Source organism: Diceros bicornis, unplaced genomic scaffold (genome assembly GCF_020826845.1).
Source record: "Diceros bicornis minor isolate mBicDic1 unplaced genomic scaffold, mDicBic1.mat.cur scaffold_326_ctg1, whole genome shotgun sequence".
NCBI classification, from domain to species: domain Eukaryota; kingdom Metazoa; phylum Chordata; class Mammalia; order Perissodactyla; family Rhinocerotidae; genus Diceros; species Diceros bicornis.
Genome location: NW_026691197.1, coordinates 77,767 through 100,759, shown reverse-complemented (window position 1 = coordinate 100,759; position 22,993 = coordinate 77,767). Strand labels below are relative to the sequence as shown.

Below are 22,993 nucleotides of genomic sequence, written 5' to 3'. Positions count from 1 at the left end.
TCCTGCATCTTTATCCTACCATTTTAAATACTAGGTCATCGACAAAAGTCCACATGACTTGTTCAGTTGTGTGCTAGTGGGTCCTTTGTAGGGTGACTTCCTAGGTACATTTTCACATGGTCATCAACAAAAGTCCACATCACTCGTTCAGTTGTGTGCTAGTGGGTCCCTTGTAGGGTGTCTTCCCGGGTACATTTTCACATGCTCATTGACAAAAGTCCACATTACTTGTTCTGTTGTGTGCTAGTGGGTCCTTTGTAGGGTGTCTTCCTGGGTACATTTTCCAATGTGAACTCCAGCTGATGGCCTTGTGACACTGATGTAAATACTGGTGTCTCCACAGATCATGGGGCCATTGATGTGGTCCTTTACAGAGTCATATATAAACTAATACTTTTCATTCAATTAGTGTAAGGAATGCTATGGAAAGTAGATTGGGGACAATTAATAAAAGAAGATTGATTATGAACATGTTGTTAGGGAGAAATATTGAACCTCTGGCTATAAAGGTTTACATTTTATGCAATTAATGAGCCACCCTAACAAACCCCGTTCATAGGCAGGGCTATATACACATAAAGGCTATAAAGGTTTATGTTTTATGCAATTAATCAACCACCCTAGCAAACCCCGTTCATAGGCAGGGCTATATACACATATATATTAGATTAAGATTACATCATCTATTAGTTTGAATGTGCTTTTTTAAAGTACGCCTTGTTTCTCTTGCACTTTCGTACTGGGCGAAATATGGAATAGATAGAAACCGACTGGATTACTCTGGTCTGAACTCAGATCACGTAGGGCTTGAATTGTTCAACGAATGAGCCACTAATAGTGGCTACACCACTGGGATTTCCTGATGCAACATCGCGGTCATATGCCCTATTGTGGATATGGACTCTAGAATAGGATTGTTCTGTTATCCCGAGGGTAACTTGTTCTGTTGATCAACATTTTGGATCAATAAGTGATAAAATATTTTGATTAGCTGGTCTAAATTTTAATGACTCAGAGGTTATTTTCTTCTCTGATGTCACCCCAACCAAAATTGTTAGTCCATTTAAGTTTTGTTATCCCTTGATTTGGCTTACCTTTGTTTTTTTTTTTTAATTAATTGAAGCTCCATAGAGTCTTCTCGTCTTATTTTCTCATTCCCGCCTCTTCAGGGAAAGGTCAATATCACTGATTAAAAGTAAGAGAGAGTAAAACCCTCGAGTGGCCGTTCATACAAGCCCTCATTTAGACAACAAATGATGATGCTGCCTTTGCAGGGTCCAGTCACTGCGGCCTTTACACCGTGTCACTGGGTAAGCAGTGCCTGTAACACCAGAAATGCCAGAGGAGATGCTTTTGGTAAACAGGTGGGGGCTGTGTTTGCCGAGTTTCTCTTACTTTTTGAAATCTTTCCTTGAATGCTTACCTGTGTTGGCTTAACGATTAATGTAATAAATGATTATTGGGTTGAATTTATTTTATTGCCAACTTTCGGTGATTATCTGTTCTGATATAAGATTATGCAAGGAGAAATAATTCTTGTCCCTCATAGTAACAGTACTACTTCTATGAATTAATAGATTAATGCAGCATTAGATTAGGAGTTAGTTTCTGTGATTGAAATTAAGATAAGTATATTGTTGAACCTGAAGGCTTTCTTAATTTGTGGCTGAATTTAGGCCAACTAGGGTATTGTTTGTAGTCCCTCTCTAAGGAAGGTTGTATCCTGTATCTAAAAGGCTGTACCTCTTTAGGGCTGGGTCGTGGTGAGCAGGAGGCTGAACAAGTGTGGAGCTGGCTCTGGCCCAGAGGGATGAGCAAGAGACACAGAGCACCTGTTGCCACACACAGCCGCAGCAGACATCACCCATCAGTTCATGACATGCTTGGCTGCAGAGCCCCCAGTCCTCGACAATGTGCACTCCGAAGCCACTCCCAGGCAGAGCAGGGGACTGTGATGAACCCATTTGCAGTCCCTGCTCCCCTAAGACATGCTCCAGGCCTCCTCTCCCTACTTACTTCAGCAGCTCCTCACTGTCCTCGGGACTCAGGCCTTCAAGGCCCGCCAGCATGCTGCTCCAGCACTTCTCCTTCCTTACCATCGCCTCCCCTCACTGCTCACACTCTAGCTCCAGGGCAAGATACCTGTGGCTCCTGAGTGCTGCTCCTTGGCCTGGAAGGCTTTTCCTTCACCCCATCCACCCTGTGCACTCCTACTTACCCTTCAAGACTCGACTCCAGTGATGCCTCCTCGGGAAACCCTCCCTGACGCTCCATCTCCCCAGGCCTGCTCTGGGCCACCTCTCTGCCTCCTGCCCACGTCCATCACTGCCTGGAACCTTGCTGGGCCCCCTTGTCTGTTCTCCACATCCAGCCCAGCCCATCAGGAGGGGAGGAAATGCTTAGGCTCAGGGCAATGGAGCAGATTCCTAGACTGTGGTGACACTGCCCACCCCAGGAGAAGTCATTCTTTGGTTACTTCCAGCTTAGGCCCAATGCAGCTCAGGGGGAGCCAGGACACAGGGAGGATGGCCCTGCACTCAGCAGGTCACAGGGTTAGCGTAGGGAAAGGGCACAGGGGGCCGGACACAGGGAGGATGGCCCTGCGCTCAGCAGGTCACAGGGTCGGCCTAGGGAAAGGCACAGGGGGCCACACACAGGGGTTCAGGACAAAACTTCAAGTCGACAATACCCTTGCTAAGGGCAGCAGGGGCCAAAGGCAGCTGCACAGCCTTTGAGATTTTCATCTGCTCAGAGAGTTCCAGGGCTGGATAGAAGGAACTCAGGAGGCCCATCTGAGGTGGAGGTCACCTGGGGGGCATGCAAGCAGAAGCTGAGGGTCCCACAGCAAGTGGAATCTGAAGAGGTGACCCTCAAATGTCTTGCAGTTCTAACGTCTCCGAGTTGGAAGTCAGTCCCCTCAGTCACAGCCTCTAGCTGCCCCCTCACAGGGCTGTGCCTCTCAAACACAGCTCCCAAGGAGAGTGGAGGCTGAGGGTGAAGGAAACCTCCTACCCGTGAGAACCGCTGTGATCACAGCCTCCTGCAAGGGGCCAAGGATGATGAGCAAGGGACAGAGGGACTGACCCACACGACTTCCCTTCGGATGCTGAACATGCTTGTGATTCACGGGGCCAATTAGTATCTGTCTTCATCTTCCACTCCTCTCTCCCCAAAAGGACATGTCAGTCTTTACTATGACATCCACAGACACATCAAGGGCATCTGGGAAGAATCATGTGTACATCTGGAGAGAAGGGAACTGTGAAAACCAGTAATATCTGCATCCATGTATGCAGACACGGACATCTACATACAGCTGTCACATTCCTCCAGCAGCCCCGGAATACTCCGCAATCACGCTGGCAGGTTTTGACACATGGGAGCCAAACCAACTGGTGGTGTCCCCGAATGCCACCACTGCTGGGGACTACCTTGATGTTGGGGGGAGGCAGGGTGCCATGCCCCATCTCACAAAAGTCTGGCTGGTGTCCAGGAGGGTCTCACAGCCTTCGACCATCATGCCCTCCATGGCTGTGTTTTCCTGGATGCTCTCTGTCTCGTTTACTTCATTGTGCATTATCCTGTGGGGACAGAAAATAAGTCAGAGACAGGCTGCCCCCGTCTCTCAGGGAGAAGGGAATGCCGAGCCTCTGGCCAGACATAAGAAGAAGGCCAAGCACCCAGGATTCTCAGGTGGAGCCTGTGGTCACGAAGGGGGAGAGAGAATGCATATTGAATGCCCACTGTGCTGGGCACTCTATGGGCATGAGCTCACATCATCCTTCTGATAGCCCAAAGAGAAAGGTGTTCTTATTTCAGAGTGAAGGAAATGGAGATTAATAGCTAGAAAACAGGTCTGATTTAAAAGTCTAAACCACGTGGAACAGAGATGGAAAAACTAGGAGGAGGATCGGAGTAGAGGAAAGAACCTTTCTTCACTATTCTGCCCCCCACACCACTACTGGCCTTATCTCCATCCATAGAACTCCACCCACCCATCCTGCCTCAGGGCCTTTGCACTTACTGTCTCCATCCCTCCCCCAATGCACTTTATACACTTGCTTCCTTAATGTTCGGGCCCTGGAATGGCTTAGTTTTGGAACACCTGGCAATCCCACTGGCTCACAGAAAGACTGACTCCAGTAGGCTCCAGCACGTCTGGGGGGAGGAGGACACACCTTGCCCCTCAATCTGAGAATAATGACAACACTCTTATTTGTCATCTTCTGACTGCCGCAACACCCCTCCTCCAGAAGGTGGCGCCATTTAACTGCTTTTTAAAACTAGCGTTGCTGGGAAAAGAGGCGTTTGAGTTGCCAACTTTGCTAAGATCCTTGATGGGTTTTCAGGAGTCTTAGGAAGTTAGTAATTTTGGCGGGAGGAGCGTCTGGAAAGAGTACTCCACCTACTCCAAGAAAAGTACAAAACCCCTTATTTGTCTACTGATGCCTCAAATTCTACAACCACGACCAGATCACCAAGAGGGCTCGTTAATATACATGGCTTACGAAGTTCTCTAGTAGACACTGTCCAACTTAACTCTCCCAGCAATGAGAGATGACACTGGTTGAGCTGGATCGGTGATTAACGAACTCAACGTCATGAGCAAATGACTGGGCCCTTCTGACCCTCAGTTTGCTCATCTGTAGAAGGTCGGAGTGAGGATGGAAGAGAATGCATTTCACGTGCTGACCTCAGGCCCAGCATATGGCAGGTGCTTGAGTAAAGGGCAGTGATCACTGTTTCTAGTATCACTGGTTGCAAAGGTGTTATTATAAAACTACTATTGTCGTTGTTTTCTGGTTATCAAACTGAAGCATGGAGATGGGGTCTCTTTCTTAGGATCTCAGTCCCTCCATCCCAGCAATTCTCTTCTCAGCAGCCCAGGCCCTAGCCCTCTTCTGGAAGGGACAGGGTACAGGGAGGCACCTTTCAAGGATATGCTAGTTCCCTGGATATGGACTCATTTTTGCAGGTTAGCAAAGGTAAGCAGAACCATTTCTTTTGACGAGGGTGGGGATTTTGCTGAGGAGGGCTGTATTTGCTACAAACAAGGGGGCGATCCCACAGTAGCAACACGAGTTTCACTGTTAGACAAGTGCCAGATGCAGCTGCTCAAGACTGCTGCCAGCCCCGGCTGGGGTTTGTGCTGAGAGCCACACTGTCACCGCAGCTGCGGAGGAGTGCCCAGGGCCACAGTCGGCCGGGGGAGCTGGAATTGACGACCTGGGTTACAGTGAGCCCAAGAGATGAGGTTCAGGAGAAAATGCGGGACAATGGCCAGAGGTAGGAGAGAGTCAGCCCCAGGAGAGGAGTGTTTCTGAGCAGAGCCAGGGAGGGTTTGTTATCTGATGGCTTCCTGCTGGGCTGGGAGCTTTCCTCAGTCCCCCAAGGGAGGGAGAGGAGGATGAATGGGCTGCTGTCAGGGCGACAGGAAAACCCTCTTCTGTGCCACTAGGGCTGTGTTCAGGCCAGGTGCAGGTGATCAGGTGGGACAAAAGACGAGGAGGCTTCGGGAAAGGGGATCAGGGTCTTGGGACAAACGTCTTGGCACCCATGTGCCTTCCTCACCGCTGCCCACACCAGGATAGGGCATCCCGCAGGGACAAGGAGCCTCGTTGGAGCCCCAAGTCTTCTCCTTGGGGAAGTGTACAGGATTTGGCTCCTTGGGGCACGAGAGGACTGGGGTCCCCACCCCACAATGCTTTTTGTTAGTCTGCAATCACGCTCTGATTACATCTGCTCCCTGAATGAACCTCCACTCCGTGGACTGTGCCCTGCCCTGGTCCAGCCTGGTCCTCCCTCTGCCCAGCTGGGAGACGTGGCCCTACTGGTTGCCTTTTGCTGGACTCAGGAAGCCATTTAGGGCACTGAGTGGTTGGCAGGGCTGGGGACTAGACCCCACACTCTGCAGACCCACCCTCCTTTGCAGCTTCTGGCAGCCCATCACTGACTACAAGGTTGCTCATCATCTCTTGGCTTGCACAAAGTGGAGACCCCAGGGCTCAGCTCTTGGTACACATCTCGATCCTGCCTAAACTCACTCCCCTGGTGATCTCACCAGTCTTGTGACTGTAATACCATCTCCGAGCTGATGGCTCCCGAATGGCTCACTCCCTTACACTCCAGACTCAAACGTCCTCCTCCATCTTGTCCTCTCCACCACTGTTGTCCATCTCAAGTTTAACATGCCCCCAGTCAAGCTCCAGTGAAGCAAGAAAGACTTCCCCTCCACACCTGCCCATCCTGCCAGTTTTTCCATCTCGGTTAGCAGCAACTCCAACCTTCTGCATGCTCAGCCAAAAACTCTGGAATCATCCTTGACTCCCATCTTCTCTCTCCTCACATCTAATGCATCAGAAACTCCTGTTGGTTCCATCTTCAAAACACACCCCGAATCTGAACCTCCTCCTCACCTCCACTGCCACCACCTGGTGCAGGCCACCGTCAGCTGCTGCGTGGGCTGTTGTAGGCCCTTCCTCCCTGGTCCCTCTGCTTCTGCCCCGGCAGAGGAAGGATCCCCCTGGGCTTTGGGAACAGAAAGAGGGGCAGCAGAGGGGCCTTGACCAGAGGGCTGGGGCCTCTGACACTGGACAAGTCATTGGCTTGTCCACCCATGACACTGCCTGCTGTTGACTGCAGCCTTGGGCACATGAAGGCTCGTCACCCAGGCTCCCCTCTGGGGCTCCTATACCACATGTTGTGACACTGACACTGGAGAACAGGGGAAGTTGGCAGAGTGCCTGCGAGTCACTGGGCGGATCCCCGTCCTGGCAGATGGGCCCACGTGAGTGCCCAGGGCCCTTCCTAGAACCCCATCTGTGTCAGGGACAGCACACCACCCACACCATCCCACCAACTTTCCCCTGGGCTTGAGCTGTGAACTCCTCAGATTGCTCCAGGGGCCCTGCTTCCAGGTGGGGCAGGCTGGGGGTCCCCCAACCACCACCCCTTGGGATCCTAACCTGAACATGAGATTTTACCATCTGAGGCTCAGCAAACTTCCGCTGGGGAGCATCCTCAGTCCTGGCCTGTCCACTGGTGGGGGCACCTGGGAGCCGGGCTCACCCAGACAGCCCCCCCAGTTTAGCCCTGGCGTCGTCCAGGCTGTTGGCTTGATGTGCTCGTGAAAAGTGGGCCAGGAGCTCATGTAGTGTCAGAATGTGCCTGGGAATCTGCAGCAGGGAGAGGCAGGGGTCAGGGACAGAGGCAAGGATGGGGAAGGACAGAGGGACAGGGAGACAGAGGCAAGGAGAGAGACAGTGATGAAGCAAGTCAGAGACAGAGCAGCAACGTAGCGAGGGAGAGAGAGACAAAGGAGACAGAGAATGGTTCTCTCAGCTCCCAGCACTCCCACCAGCAGGGCTGAGGCTAGACACCCACAGCACTTTTGATCTCAGACTCTAACGTGGAGCCTCTTCCAGGGTCTTGTCTGGGCCAAGAGCCCAGAGCTTGAGGCTCTAAGCTAGCAGGAGGAAGAGCCTGGAAGTGGGCTCAGGACCAGGAGCTCCCCCTCACCTTTGCACACTGCCTGCTCTGTGGAGCTGGACAGGCCTGCCATCCGCTGGGTCAGGGTCTGGCTCTAACCCCATTCTCCAGGCAGCCCAGAGCTGGGGCCTGTTAGGGCCTGGGCTGTCCTGGCCATGGCCCCCTGGTGCCCCCAGGTGTGGCTTCCTCCCAGCTGGGGCCCTCACTGACATGGTCCCCAGTAGGCTCCCCAGGCATGCGCCCTCAAGGACAGGGCTAGGTGCCAGCTGGAACATGGGGTCAGTGAGGAAGTCCTCCAGCACCCTCTCCTTGCAGTCAGTTTGGCCTCATAGTGCTTCAGCAGCTTGTCAAAGTCACTGTTCTGCTTTCAGTGGGCCAGGATCTGCAGGCTGTACTGGTGGCTGGAGACCAATTCCTGAGAGAAATTGACCATCGGCAGCAGGATGGCCAACGGGCCTGCTCGGGAGATGCCCCACAAGCCCTTGGTCACCCAGCCCCACCCATGGAGGTCAGGTCCAGGTTCAGAGCTCCCACCCAGAGACACCCTTGCCTTTGTGGATGACTCTGGCACCACTGCCCTATCCAGGGCCAGATAGGTGGCCCCAGGCATCGGGACTGCATCAGAGTCACAGATCTTTATAGAGATGGAGCCCTGTCTAGTCCGACACCTGTGTATTGGAAGGTCAGAGAGGGCTGTTGTGGGTGCTGTGGTGTGCCTCGCCGCCTGAGGGTCGAAGGGCCACCCAGCTCCGGAGCTTTGGGGGTTCAGCTGAGGCCTCTGTGGTAACTGAATTGCAGCTCCACATCCCCCTCGGCCCTGGCTCTCCCAAGAGGCCTCCCTCCCAGAGTGCCCCACCAGTGACAGAAGTGACACATCCATGGTCATAAGGTGAGTCAGTAGCTGGCCTGGAACCAGGTCTCCTGAGTCTCCCATTCCAGGGCTTCCCCCACATGACATGCCCTCGCGAGTCACGTCCCTTCAGCTGTCTGTCCCTTTATCCATGTGTCCCTGTCCTTCCATGCCTCCCCAGGTTCAGCAACTTGGGTCTGCTGCTGGCCCGCTCTGTCCCAATCTCCTGGATACACAACACTCTGCCTTCCAGCCCCTGAAACACCAGCCAATCTCCCCAAACCTGCCCTTCAGTATTTGATTGGCAGAGATGGGCCCACTGAAACCTCTGCTTATAAACTCCATTAAAAAAGAAAAATGTGCTTTCTTTGCGATGAACTCTAAGTGGGAGCTTACGCAGGGCATTCCACTACCCAAGGGACGGCACCTTCAACCACGCAACTACAGGAAGTGCAGACCTCGTCTTTCTAGGGCCTCTTCTCATTGTGACCTTGGGGAAAAGCGGGGCTCTCTGACCTAGGGAAGTGAACAACAAAATGTCACACTCAGTGTGGGAGAGGCGCGATGCAGGGGTCCTGCTGTGCAGCCCTCGGGCCCGTCATGGCGGTACAGCCCGCTCGGAGAGCAGTGACGCAGGGTGGACGGAGTGGGAGCCTTTACCGTGCTTCTACCTTTTGTTTGTCATTCTACTTTTGGAAACCTGTCCCAAGGAGATGCTCTCTCATATGAAATTTCAGATGCAGAGATGAGTGTTTCTAGTAGCAAGAAGTTGCAACAACGTTAAGAGCCAATGATTGGAGATGGCCGCATGGATGAGGGCATGCTCACAGGTACTGGAGCATCATACAGCCATCAAAAAGCATACTTTCAGCATGAGAAAACATTTGTGCTATAATGTTAAGTAAAAAAAAACACATCAAGATTCAAATTCAATATTTATGTGTGACATTATTATTATTATTTTTTTTTTGTGAGGAAGATCAGCCCTGAGCTGTCATCTGCCAATCCACCTCTTTTTTTTTCTTTTTTTTGCTGAGGAAGACTGGCCCTGGGGTAACATCCATGCCCATCTTCCTCCACTTTATATGGGATGCCGCCACAGCATGGCTTGACAAGTGGTGAGTCGGTGCGTACCCGTGATCCGAACCAGTGAACCCCGGGCCACCGCAGCAGAGTGCATGCACTTAACCACTTGCGCCACCGGGCCGGCCCCTGTGACATTATGTAAATAAAACGGGGGTAAAAACCCCAAGACCTGTGCATAGAAAAAATTTTGAAGAAAACACACCAAAGTGTTTACAGTGGTTATCTTTGGGAAGCAGAACTATGGCTGTTATAGCTTTTAACATTTTCTGCTTTTCTAGATTGTCAAATTTTCTCAAATGGGTTCATATATATAATTTTTGAAAGGGGAAAAGTAGATAAGAAACTAAAAATATCTTGCTTCATCCTAGAAAAACAGCTTGCCAACTTGTCTTTCCTCTTCTGCTCCTTCTGAGGGATTCTGTGTGTTTTTAAGGGGCCGCTGTTACACCCCGGGAGGATGGAAGTGCCGCCAGCCTGGAGGAGTGGGCCCTGGAGAGGGGCTTCTCAGGTGGATTTGGGTGCAGGTGGGGCTGGGGACCTCTGCCAGGGCTTCCTGCTCACCCAGGCCCCAGTGGGCCAGCTGGAGATGCAGGCCTTCAGGCCTTGGTAAAGATCTGGTGCAAACACACGATGGCCTCACTGACAGAGGAGGCACAAGGTAAGCTCCGGCCATGGAGTTCCTGCCCCTCCAAGGGTCCCCCGCCCCCAAATCCAGCAGAGCTGAGGGGCCCAGAGAGAGGGCAGGGGTTGCTACCACCCGTGGGACTCTAGCAGCAAATGTCTTTCTCATGTGACACCTTATGTGAAAACCCCATCAGCGGGATACACTATGTAACTTGTGGGGTCCAGTGCAGAGCAAATAAGCAGGATCCCTTTTTTAAAAATGACAAAATTTCAAGATGGTGACAGCAGAGCACTAAACCAAACACAAGTTTTTCTAAACATGGTCACACGTCCCAGAAGCTGGCAGAGGACAGGAGCTGCTCTCACTGCCAGCCTTCCTGGCACCCTCAGTGCCCACCTGCTGAGGTGACCCTGAGGGATCTTAGACGAACTCAGGGCTCTGGAGAATTCAGAGGAAATGCCACTGATGATGTGAAAAGAGCTAGGGCTTGAGACCCACACAGAGCAGGCTCAAATCTGCCCTATGCTGCTTCTGCTTCTGCAGCTGCTTCTCAGCTGTGTGACCTCTAGCAAGATGCATAACATGTCTGAACCTCAGATCAGAAAACCTCTTTTCTGTAAAATATGAAGGTGAAATGAGGTCACTCCTGCAAGTAATGGGACAATTTGAGGGCCTGTCTTGACATGAGTGCAGCCATCTTTGGCCGTTCCATTGACCTACAGCCACCAGCACACAAAGAAATATAAAGCTGCTTTCTGTGTGGTGGGAACTGGCCTTTCTCCCACGGAGATAGTTGCAATTTGTAACATCTCAAGGTCCTTTGGGCATTGTAGCCTGGGACAGACTGGCCATCTGTGCTGGGCTGGGACCATAACCAGGGAAAACAATGCACGTGCACAACTGCCAGGCTGGGACAATAACCAGGAGGCTCAGTGCACATATGCCACTGATAACCATTTGTGCATGGGAACACTGAATGCTTGCTCTGTAAACTCTATAACTGTTTACTCTGAAAACTACTGACGCTATATAAACCGCTGGAGACTGAGGCCTGGTGAGAGTCTCACCTGTGAAGGGGACACCTGGCCCAGGACCTTTGATGATTGGATTCCCACCCAGCCATGTCAATTGAAGGCACTCTCCCAGCAGTGGGGTGTGGATGTTGTGAGTAACCAATCTGATGTGTACTCTTTTCAGTCAACCTCATGTCTGAATTTCTGATTGATTTGTGTCATTTTCCTTCAGTCGATGTCCATGTTTCCCTTTCCAATTGAGCTAGTGTTTTTCCCTCTTATTATTTGACCTATTCAGATCTGTTTGCGGACTATCGCCTTTACTCTCTTCTGTATAATAAAATATACCTTCAGTCCACTTGTTTGGAGTGGCAAGTTTCTTTTACATCTCCAATCGAATCCCCTGAACCTCTCAAAACAGGGCCTGGTGCAGAGGAGGTGCTCAGTAAATGCTAGTTCTCCAGCACTCCCTTTTGGGGGGAAACTTAGAAAAGCAAAAACACCTGGATTCTCCCAAGCACCTGCTCTGTCACCACCTAAAGAGCCCTGGGGAACATGCCTTCTCACTGTCAGTTTAGCACCAGGCTGGGTAAGGGGCCCCTGAGCACCCCTGGCAGCCACATTTGCCATGGCTCCCCTCCCAGCACCCTCTTCCCCGCCCGTACTCCCCAGCCAGCCAGCTCCAGAACACAGCCCGAGTCTCCTCTCCCAGGATGAGCTGTAAGGATGCCAGAGAGACTTCTGCTACTTCCTGCAGCCCCCTCCCCTCCCAACTGTTCCTCCTCTGCCCCTGCTCATCACTCCCAGCTCCTACCACCCTGGAGACCTGGGAACCTCCCCAATGTGTCTGGGGTTTGAACTGAATGACAGAGGGGAAGCCAAAGGGACTCTGTCATGCACTCCATTTGTGGACAGGAAAACAGGCTGAGAGAGAAAGAGTGAACCCCTCCAGGAGTCAGGGTAGCCCCAGCCTAGGAGACTGTCCCCATCTCCCTGCAGTGGTCTCTGTCTTTCTCTGCCACATCAGATGTCCCTCCCTGGTCCCATTCTCCATGTGTGCTCTCGGTTCCATCTCTCTGTGATGACCCAGCATTTTGGCTGTTGGAGGCCCCTGGTGTTGTCCTCCAAGGGGAGCTGTCACAGGGGGCTGTGCCATCTCACAGCAGTTTGTGCCTTGAGGGCAAACCCCCACCCTGGGGTCTCACTCGCTCAGTACAAGAGCAGGGGGTGGAAAGTGCTGAGTGGGCGCAGAGACACCTCTGAGCTAAGTGGCACACATCCAAAGATAGTAGCTCAGGAAATCACAAATGTGCCACAGAGCCAGCTCTGCTCCCTTTTCAGGGCATGTGGCTTTGTCCCCTCAAGGCCACTTGCTGAACTGCAGGATGAATGGGCTCTGACAATTGAGCGAATGGAGCACTTTAAAAGCAAAATGGGACAGTTACCCGCTCTCCACTTCCGGGTTGCTAAAACTACCCCGGCCTGTGCTTGAAGAGCGGCTGAAAATATCTAATGGAGAAATATTCAGGGCCGATGCAGGCTTTTCTATTTTTTCGATTCTCTGAGAACCTTGGCACATGAAATAATGGCTGTTCTTGGATCTGACCTCTAAAGAGCTAAGAGACTTACACACACAGGCTCGTGCAGAGCTCAGAGACACATGGATGCCCAGTCAGCACCCTCACTTCCCTGATGTCATCACCCCCATGCCAGTCTGCTCTCTTTGCCAGTTCTGGGATTTGCACGTGGTATCCTTTACTCTTTAGGATGGTGGTGTGTGTGTGTGTGTGTGTGTGTGTGTGTGTGTGGGTGTGTAGGTAAAAGTAGTCTGTATGTAAAACTGATGGCGCTCTTCTCAGAGACATCTACAGGACATCTACTCCCCAGGGACCAGAGCAAAAACCAGACGCAGTCAGGTCAGGCGCTCTGCTCCTTGCACAGGCAACACCAGTAGTCTGGGAGTCGGATTTAAAGATCGGGCCAGGTGGGCAAAGCTCTGGAGAGCTGTGAGCCTGCGGAAGCCTTGGGCCACAGACCATCCCTGCTATGAACCAGTGTCAGGATGGAGGCAAGAGCCCCAGCCCTGCTGGGCTCGCAGAGGCTGCCTTTCTCTTACCCTGCAGGTCCCTTCTGGGGATGCATTTGCTTTGGATCTGGGTTGGCTTGGCTGACGTCCAAGGCCGGCTCAGTTGACCCTTGTCAACGATGGCGATGGAGAGTTGGGACTCGGGCTTACACCCCAACACGCCTGCTAGAGTCCAGCTCTGGCTACCCAACCTGGCTCAATGCCTGGCATCTCAGCTGAGCCCTGCCCACTTGCCATCCAACAGTCTGGCCTTCTTGGCCCATCAGAGGCAAATCCTCGTTTGCCACACCCATTAGCAGCACTGCTCATTGGCTCCTGCCACACCCCAGTCCCCTCTCTGGAGACAGTGTCTTTAATCCAGAATGCATTTAGTCAGTGCAGTCATTGATGGGGGAATTAGTCCAGGGTTTTCTCTTGTTTGTTAGCAGTCAAGGTTTTGCTAAAGATCTCTGTACTTCTTGCTTTTCCAACAGCTGCCACACAACTCAGTTCTCTCTCCTTCATTCTCCATTCCCTCTGGCCTCTTCCAAGCCTAAGAGATGCCCATCTCTGTCTCCCTTTGTGCCAATCCTGTCAGCATGTCCTGATGGAGTCTCTGTGGTGGGCACCATGCTGGGTACGGGTGAGACACAGCCAGAGGTGGATGTCAGATCCCTTCCCTGGAGGAGCTTCCAGCCTAAGAAGGGTGTCAGATACCCACAGAGGTAACTTATACTCCAACAAGGTGAGGCCAGAACAGAGGTGTGCCCCTACTGAAGTGGGAGGGTCTCACCATGGAAGCCACAAGCGCTACCCAGAGGTTTTGCAGGACAAAAAAGGAGCCCAACTGGGCTGGCCCCATGGTGTAGAAGTTAAGTGCACACCCCCTGCTGCTGGCGGCCCAGGTTTGGATCCCGGGTCTGCACCGATGCACTGCTTGTCGGGCCATGCTGTGGCGGCGTCCCATACAAAGTGGAGGAAGATGGGCACAGATGTTAGCCCAGGGCCAGTCTTCCTCAGCAAAAAGAGGAGGATTGGCATGGATGTTAGCTCAGGGCTGATCTTCCTCACAAAAAAAAAAAAAGGTGCCCAATAGGTGTGCTATAGGATGGAAGGAATTAGAGCAGAGGGGATGGTGTGAACAAAGATGCAGAGTATGACAGGGTGTTGAGTGCAGGGCAGCAGGGGTGTGGATGGCAGGAGGAATATAGGAAACAGGACTCAAGGCATAGAGTGGGCCCTGCAGAGGGGCTGCCTCGGAAGGGGTCAAGGCGGCCCTCTCTATGTCAAAGTTGGTTTGCAACCCTGATTCCACGGCTACAGTTTTACCTTAAACCATGCATTAAGATCTCTGCAGTTTATTGCAGAGTCAGCCTTGCAGGATTCTGAGTGCTCCCAAGCCAGGAAAATACCACGACCGTCTCTAAACCCCTACCCTGCCCTTTAGGGCTGCCTAAGCCATCCCAACTTACTTCCAATCATAAATGGGAGAAAAATAGCTATTAAAACAATGAAATGGTGGCAAACTGAGGATTCTAGAGAAGCAGAGGATTCTTCCTAGAGGAGGATGCTCCCGTTGTTTTAGATGGTCCTTGGAGCTTTTTGATTACCAAAGATGGGGCCCAAGAGGGCTGTTTAGATGGGAGAGAAGAGACTGAGCAGAGCTGGATAGTTTTGCTTAATAAATTTTGTGCAGACTTTTGTTTGGGTGTGATCTCCCGTTACCTCTAGGGAGAGATGGCTGCGGGTGGGGGCTCTGGGGGTGGAGAGTATAGAAGGAGTAGAGACAGGGCCAGTGTCCTCGATGGGTGACCTGTGCACAGCCTGCTTAGAAGGGCCTAATGCCTGGTTTAAGGCTCTGCTGTTGCTGCCTTGAAATTCTTAAGAGCCCTGCATTTTCATTTTGCACTGGGCCCAGCAAAGTATTCAGCTGGTCCTGAAAAAAGGTGTAGACAAGGATATATTGGTAAAGGATTAACGACCAGCTCTCTGAAAAAAAAACTCTGACTGGTAGCACTGGCCGATTTCCATGGTGTAAACATTCTTACCTTGGCCCATTTTAAGCTACCAAAGGGTGAATAACAAGCTTGCAAGATTCTTGAAAATTTCACAACCAACTTGCAAGTTGGTATGAGCCAGCTCTGGCACATCACTGGACGGGGGCGAGGGTCTTGGCAGATAAAGGGATTATGAACACCCCCACCACCAACAAAATGGCACTTGGAAGTATGTGGAGAGAGGCCAGTGTCAGGAGAGGAGGTCAGCAAGAAATCCCTGTAGCAGGAAAGGCTGAGTGATAGGAGGGCAAGGATGTCTTCTATTTACCTGTAAGCCATTTTCTGTTTCAGTACTGGAAACCCCCTCTACTGTATCTAAGCCTTTCAGAGAGTCTGGTCCATACTTGCCAGTGTCGGGGTCTTGGGAACTGAAGGAGGAGCCAGTTGGATGTCATTAGGGCTTTCGTGGATACTCTGGTTCTCCTCCTGGGACAGGGCAGGACTGTACTGCCCAGGACCCTGAAGACAGGTGTGGTCATGTGACTCGCTTTGTCCAATGAAATGTGAGCAGAGCTGTCAGGCACCATTTGCCACATTGCTTCCTCTGCCATGGGACTAGTGAATTTCCTGATGGTGGAGCCCCGTCAGCCTGTGTCCCTGTCTCTGAGAATGTTGTGGAGCAGAACCCACACTGAACACAGTGTGAGAGAGAAAGCAATCTTTGTTGTTTTAAGCCACTGAGACTTGGGGGCTGTTTGTAATTGCAGTAGAATCTAGCTCCACCTGACGGACACATGGAGTGACCACACGGGGGTAAGGAGCAGTCAAGACTGAGTGAAGACAGCCATTGTGAGAAGTGATACAAGAAGCCAGGAGAGCAGAATTGGAAGCCAGATGTGGCCAGGAAAATGGAAGACCCTAGAAAATCCTCAGGAATATGTGGGATGGTGCCTGAGGAATTTTTCTGGCTATCAGAGGAAATGTGGCCCACGAGAGCTTGAAGCCATCCAGGTGACACAGTGGTTCCCGAACATGCACCTTTTATCTGGCCCGTCTCCCCAGCAAGGAAGGAATCAGTTGTGGGGCAGCCACAGGCCAAGGATCTACACCAGGAGACCCAAGGTTAAGCCTGGATTCCAGCGCTGGAAGTGACCTTAGAGTGACATTGCATAAGTCCCTTCCTCTTCTGTGGACCTCAGAGTTCTCAGATCCCTCCCAGCTCTGACGTTCTAAGACCCTCTGTCTTTGTCATGGGCATCACTCCTCACTTACTTGGCTCGTCAGCGCCTCCTGCCTACCTGATGGCCTACTTCCTGGGAAATGGGCTCTGTTTCACCATCCTGGAGCCCCTCCAGAGCACACAGGTGCCCTCTGCCCTGCAGGATATGTCTGTGTGTGTGTGTGAGAGAGAGAGACAGAGAGACAAAGAGAGAAAAGGAGGGAAGGAGGGAGGGAGAGAGAGACTACAGCCAGAAAGCTTTACCAAGCTGATCTTTCAAAGTCTTCTTTAAAAAATTTATTTGCCCTGGAGAGTAACGCACTCAGTTGGAAACATTGTTCCAAATTCCCACCAAACAGGCCTCTGCTGCCACACTGACACACACACACGCGCACACACACACTTTCAGTCAAAACTGACCAGTTTTGTGCTCCCCAGCACCAGAGAGGGCCCTGCCCTCTGCACCCACCCCTTCTCTGGCCTACCAACCCCCAAAATCTTTCAAGGGCATATGCGACATGAACCCATACCCTCTTTGGCCATAAAATGACTCATTATCTACCTGGATTCACACCGCAAGCTCTAATATGTCACCAAGCACACTCTACCACAATCAGACCTTAAGGGCAGAAACTTCCATCTCTTTACTGTCTACCACAGCACCTGATGTCCATTCATTCATCAAGCCCTTACAGAGTACCTACTATGTGCGAGGCAGAAGGGACAGAGTGATAAATGACTCTGCCTTCATGGAGGTCCCACCATGCCTGGTGGGGTACAGAAACCCAAGGAGCTGGCTTTGATGTGGCATGCTTAGAGTGGGAAAGCCGTTGGAGCAGGGGGCATGGAGCACATTCTGGGATGAGAGTCCCCAGGAGGAGGCATTCGAGCTTGGTAGGATTCCACCAGGCAGGGAAGCATAGGGATGGCAGGGGCACTCCAAACAGAAGCCCCAGCATGTGCAAAGGCCAAGAGGTGCTCAGCTCATGACCAGGGATCACTGGCTGGAGCCCCGAGTGATGAGGGAAGAGGAGCCTGGGGAACAGGATTAGGCAGTGGTCAGCTGATCTTAGGCAGTTAGTGAACAAGTGAGTGAGAGAATAACACCCTTGATCATGAAGCCACTAACTTGATACTGGTCCCTAGACCTATTCCTTGGTCCCTAGCAAGGACTCAGCTTGGTTTCAGGGATATGTGTAGGGCTAGGCTAGATCTCAGAATGAACCAGATGGTTTAGACACGGGACAAGCCCCCATCCCAGGAGCCATGTGGGAAGAGGCTACAAGTAGAGTGGGAAGACTGGCAAGTAGACACGCAGACCTGGGTTCTAGTCCTGCCTCTGCCACCTCCCAGCTGTGTGAGCTTGGGCAGGTGACTTGAGTTCTCTGAGCCTGCTTCCTCCTTCCATCCTATGAGGATGGTTGTGGGGACTGACTAAGGAAGCATGTCTGACAGAGCCTGGTGCAGGGTAGAAGAGGTGTGTGGAATCTGAAACTTTTGTTCAACCTCAAGTTCCAAGCTAATGTGACCATAGTTCAGAGCTTGGCAGCGGCACCATAAGGTGGAATTGGCAATTTCAGATCTTTGAACATTCCAGGCAGAGCTGGCTTCAAGGGCATGTGATGGGGTCCTATGCTCAGAAGGCCCCATGCTTGGGGCTTCAAGTTCTGCGGTTGCCACCTTGAAATTCTTAACCATTTCTCTTTGAATTTGTGTTTCAGGAGTAACATCTGATGGAACAATTGAGCACGCCCCAGGGGAGTGGGACTCAGCCCTCATGTGTTCCTGCCTCCTGCTGCCTCCCTGGGATTGTTTCTCAGCTGCTTGCTTCCCACATGCTGGCACCCCAGAACCCATGACCTCCTCTACCCTCTGTCTGGGAGTAAATGGGTTGAGTCAGCCAGGAAGACTCACATCCCACCGTGAGTCACCCTCCACCCTCTGCAGGGGCCTCGGGGTAGGTGCAGAAAGGGTGGGTGCAGTGCACACCCAATGCTGTCTCAGAGCAGGGGGAGGAGACAATACCTGGGCACTAGGTGGGTGACTCAGCATGGGCATCTTGCCCACCTCTCATCTAGGTACCAAGTGTATCATGGCACAGAGGTTAGAGGAGGTTGGAGGTTGATATTGGGGGGTCGCCTGTCTGCCATGGGTGGGTTGGTGGGCTGTGAGAAGGGGAGGTCGACTTCCCCGACTCCACCCAGGGCCTTGCATTTTTCCCTTGCCTCAGGCCCTACAAATCATGCAGCTGAACCTGGTTAGAATCTGTTTCCATTTTCCCGTCCTCAGCTCAGCGTCCACGGTCCTCGTGTGACATGGCCAAATGGCTCTGAGCATCTGGTGAGCATGGTGAGATGAGGGGGGAGGGCAATCAGATCATTCGGCGCTGGGGTAGACAGCTGGTGAGGGGCGTCTAAGGGACAGAGAGCCAGCGCCTCCCAAGCTTTAATGTAAATGGCAATCAACTGGGACGTTGTGAAAGTGCAGATTCTGATTCTGGAGGTCTGGGCAGGGCCTGAGATTCTGCATTTCTAACATGCTCTTGCTTCATGGGCCACATTTTGAGTAGTGAAGTTCTAGATGGCTTAACCTAGCAACAGTGTGGCCTCCAGACTGATGTCCGGTGAGCCCCTGTAGGAGCTCTTACAACAGGCAGAGGGAACGACTGCTTGGAACTGAGCCAGGAGCCCACACTATGATGACCTACCAGGACCCTGTGTCCTCGGACACTTCAGCTGATAATGTGGGAATGCTTAGTCAATGTGGTCATCAGCAGAGTAACTAAAAGCTCGCCCATAAATAACCTCACTCAATCCTCACACTCTTGTCAGGCAAGTAGAGAAAGGCTGTTTTATAGATGAAGGAATGGAGGCACAGATGATGGGGGGACGTACTCCAGGTTGCAACTGTCAAGTGGCAGAGATAGGATCTGAACTCAGATCTGACTAAGGCCCTTCCCACTCTGCCAGCATCACTAACTTTAAGTTTGGAGGCTGGCCTAGCTGTGACTGGAAGCTGGTCCCCCTGCCCATCATGTGCCCCCCGATCCTGCAGGAGCCTGGAGTGTGAGGTGTTGGGCCTGTGCCTTGGGCCTCTTGGCCAGCCTCCTCTGCACCCCTAGCCAGCAGTCACCTCTGCCTTCAGCCGCTTGATATTGATCTCCCCATCCTCGATCTGCTGCCGTAGCTGCTTGGCCACTGTCTTCTCGGCTCCACGATGTGCAGCAGGTGCAGGTACTTCTGCATCAGTGCTTCGTGCTCCCTGGCCAGGGTCTGGGAGCTGTGGACAGACAGACGTGGTAAGACACTGCCTTCTTGTCCCCCAGGGATCCAACCAGAAGTGGGGCTCCCCCACTGACTGCAATTAGGAGAAGGTCCTGACTCCCAGACCTGGTGCACAGGGACTTGACCTGGCTGCTGTGCTGTTACTGACTGCTCTGGCCCCTTCTCCAGCTGCTGTCTCACACTCTGACCTCTGGTTCCTCTAACTGATCCTGTTCTCTCCCCTCCCCCTCCAATCCACCCCCCCCACCCCACCCCGGGCCTTTCTACAGGCTTACTCTCTTGTTAGGTGTGATGCATCTGGTGACTTTAAGTTAGAGTCAATGCTCAAATGGAACAACAAAGCCTGGATGACAGGACATCTGTTTATAACATGGTTCACTGAATACTTTGAGCCCACTGTTGAGACCTACCACTCAGAGAAAGAGCTTCCTTTCAAAATATGACTGCTCACTGGCAAGTGCTGTGGTTCCCATGTAGAGACTGATGCTGGTGTGTGCCCCCCTCCACACACACACACAGAAGTTAGGAAAAGTCTTATGACTCACATAATAGAGGTCTCCGAGGAGAGCAGGTCCAGAATCTCAAGCAGCTCTGAAATGGCTTGAGGGAGCAAGGAAAGGAGCCTGGCCTGGGTTTTTATTGCGGTTGGGGGTTTTAAAGAAAAATATTCAATGACACTTGTCAAAGATGGTAAGGCATATTTTATTCAGAACCACTGTGATACGTAGAGACCACCGTGATGGGATTTACAGTGGAGGAGAAACGAGATTGGGCTCGACTCTGAATGCAGCATGGGCGAGTGGGAATTCACGGCGGAGGCAGCATGGTGGGGGTCAGGGGATGGAAAATTACTAAGAGAAAAAACAAGTGTTGGGTTACTGGCTAACCTGACCTAACAGGATTCTTACCGAACACAGGCCAGAGTGATCAGACACCACCTGAGGGATGGTGGAGGAAGAGGAGGAGCCTGAACAGATGGCGAAGGCGATCAGACATAGGGGTGTGGGGTCTGGTTAAACTGACTTAGCAAGGTTCTTGCTAAAACTGGATTTTACAAGAAGTGCACAGACAGGCCTACAAGAAGGTTCAGGAGCCTGACTAAAGTTTGGTCAAAGCAAGAAATCTTTGCCAGGGGTGAGACCAGGGCAAGAGTTCTGCACACAGACAGGGGATTGTGTGGTTGGATCCAAAGCCAATGCCAGAGAAGGGAGCCTCTGGACTTTCTCCTCAGCTTGTCCAGGTGTGGACACGAGGGGAAGAGGGAGAAGAGAGGCGTAAGCTGTCAGCACACATCAAAACGTGTGGAGTGTGACCGCTCATTACAAGGACTAACATGCGTACAAAAATATGCATTCTCAATGGCTTGTTTTTATATAAGCATTCACAATGGCTTGTTTTTATATAAAGAAACACCAACAGGAAGCTCAAGAATGATCAGAACTGTGTACTGGGGGTGGCTGGAGTAACAGCGCTGGAGGGGACCCAGAAGTGTTGGCAGTGACTCTTCTGAGGTTAGACTTTTCTATCTTACAGGTTTATCTAATATAAACAGAAATTTACACATACCATGTTTTCCCATTTAATAGTTTTTCTTTAACTTTTGTGCATAGGAAACCATTCTAAGATTTAATTCCTTTAGCACACTAATGGTTACAAAAGAGTAAACCAGAGGAAATGAAATTTTCATATCGCTTGCTAACTAAAAGGGCAAGGTGCATCCTAGTTTGTCCTTTCACTGTATCTCACACAGGCAGTATTTTCAGGAATCAGTGGCATATTATAACGCAACAGGGGTTTGGGTTTAGCTCCTTAAACATAGTAGGATTAGTTTGATTAGTTTTCTTCACATCAATTAAAATAGAAATTCCATTGCTTTAGCTTTTTAAATCTCAGTGTTCTCTAGGGACATGCACACGCAAACACTGATGTAAAGACGAAAACTGCACCTGAAAACTTCAACACATTCATTTCACATCTTGAGAGTCTCTTGCCTAAAAGGGACAAAAATTCTATTTAGTTCCACAATTTTCTTGCCTTACTGACATTAGATCTCTCCATCAATTCACATTTTTAAGCCCAAGAAACTCGAAATGTTATTTGTTATACAGGAAATAAAATTACAAGGTGCTAAGGGAAACCAGAGGCACAGGGCTGCACTGTTCAATCGATACAGGAATCCAAAGCAAAGAAACACAAATATTGGGATCAGCACAGATAAGCAGCCTGCTTCCCACAGGACAGAAGGAAAGCCACATTCAGAAAGTTAAACACATTCTAAACTCTCCTGGTGGGGACAGAAGCCCTGAGTGGGTCAGTTCCTGGTGCAGGAGGGTGGGGACACCTGAGCAGCCACAGGAATGGACTCTGGGAGCTCACACACCCTCCTCTGCCCGGGGAGGAAGAGAAGGGCTCCCTCTCTCAGCTTCCACTCTCACAAGTGAGGAGACTCTCGGCAGGATGCAGTTTAAGGTTGTGACCCAAATGAACCCTAAATTCATAAACCCTAATCCAGACACAGAACTCCTGATTTCACAGACTTTCCCAATGTGCATAAATTACCCTCTGCAGGCACCTGCACTGTGGGTGCAAAACTCCACCCTACGTGTAGACACAGGCCCAAGGGGAGCACAGGGACAACCTCAGGAAGGGCAGCAACTCCCTCCCCCTGTGCAGGTGCCTTCCCAGCTTTCCAGGGCTCTGCAGCTTCTCTCAGCAGAAAGGCTCCTTCTGCAGTGGGTATGACCAGGGAGGACACCCAGGAAGAACGTGTGGGCCCTCAAGTACTTCCCTGTGCAGGCTCAAGGGGGGCTTAGCTTAGAGACCCTGACCCCAGGCTTCTGCTCCCAGTCACATCGCTTTGGACCACAGTGATCTTGTAAATGGCACAACCCAGTGTTTGAAGAATCCAGCAAAGTCACACAAACCCACAGTTTATGTGGAAAGCAGGGAAGAAAGTTATAAAGCATTTTTCTGATACAATGAGAAAAGCCACATGTATTTATTACTTTCAGAAAATAATATTAATTATTTGTTATGTCCATGGCAAGACACTGTTTTATAAACAATTAATCATACTTTACACTTTTGCTGTTCAAATGTAAGCCCTGGAATTCTATTTGGAACACCCCATCCCAAAGAAAAGAACTGACCTCAGAACAGCACTACACATGCTCAAGAGGGAAACAAGAATTTTTAACAGATTCAATGTAATATTAGAATCTTTTATTTTTTTCTGAAGTACCTATTTCTTGCCTCTTTGGAAATATTTTATACTGCTTTTCAAGGCCACTGATTACATAAACTTTAACTTTTGAAAACCTGAGGCTCCACTAAGTGAGTAAATCTTTTCAAGGTGACAAACCCAGG

General features: G+C 51.1%; 1 long non-coding RNA gene across 2 annotated transcripts; it reads right to left on the bottom strand.

The window, feature by feature from the left end:
* Positions 1-356: 356 nt before the first annotated feature.
* LOC131402895 (uncharacterized) lies at positions 357-19,544 on the bottom strand. Of its 2 annotated transcripts, XR_009219055.1 has the most exons (4): positions 19,476-19,544; positions 3,432-3,581; positions 1,095-1,185; positions 357-420 (listed from the first exon to the last, which is right to left on the bottom strand). It is a non-coding gene; the product is annotated as an uncharacterized LOC131402895 (long non-coding RNA). The 2 variants fall into 2 exon arrangements; XR_009219054.1 differs by lacking the exon at positions 357-420 and having other exon boundaries at positions 903-1,185.
* Between the last annotated feature and the right edge of the window lie 3,449 nt (positions 19,545-22,993).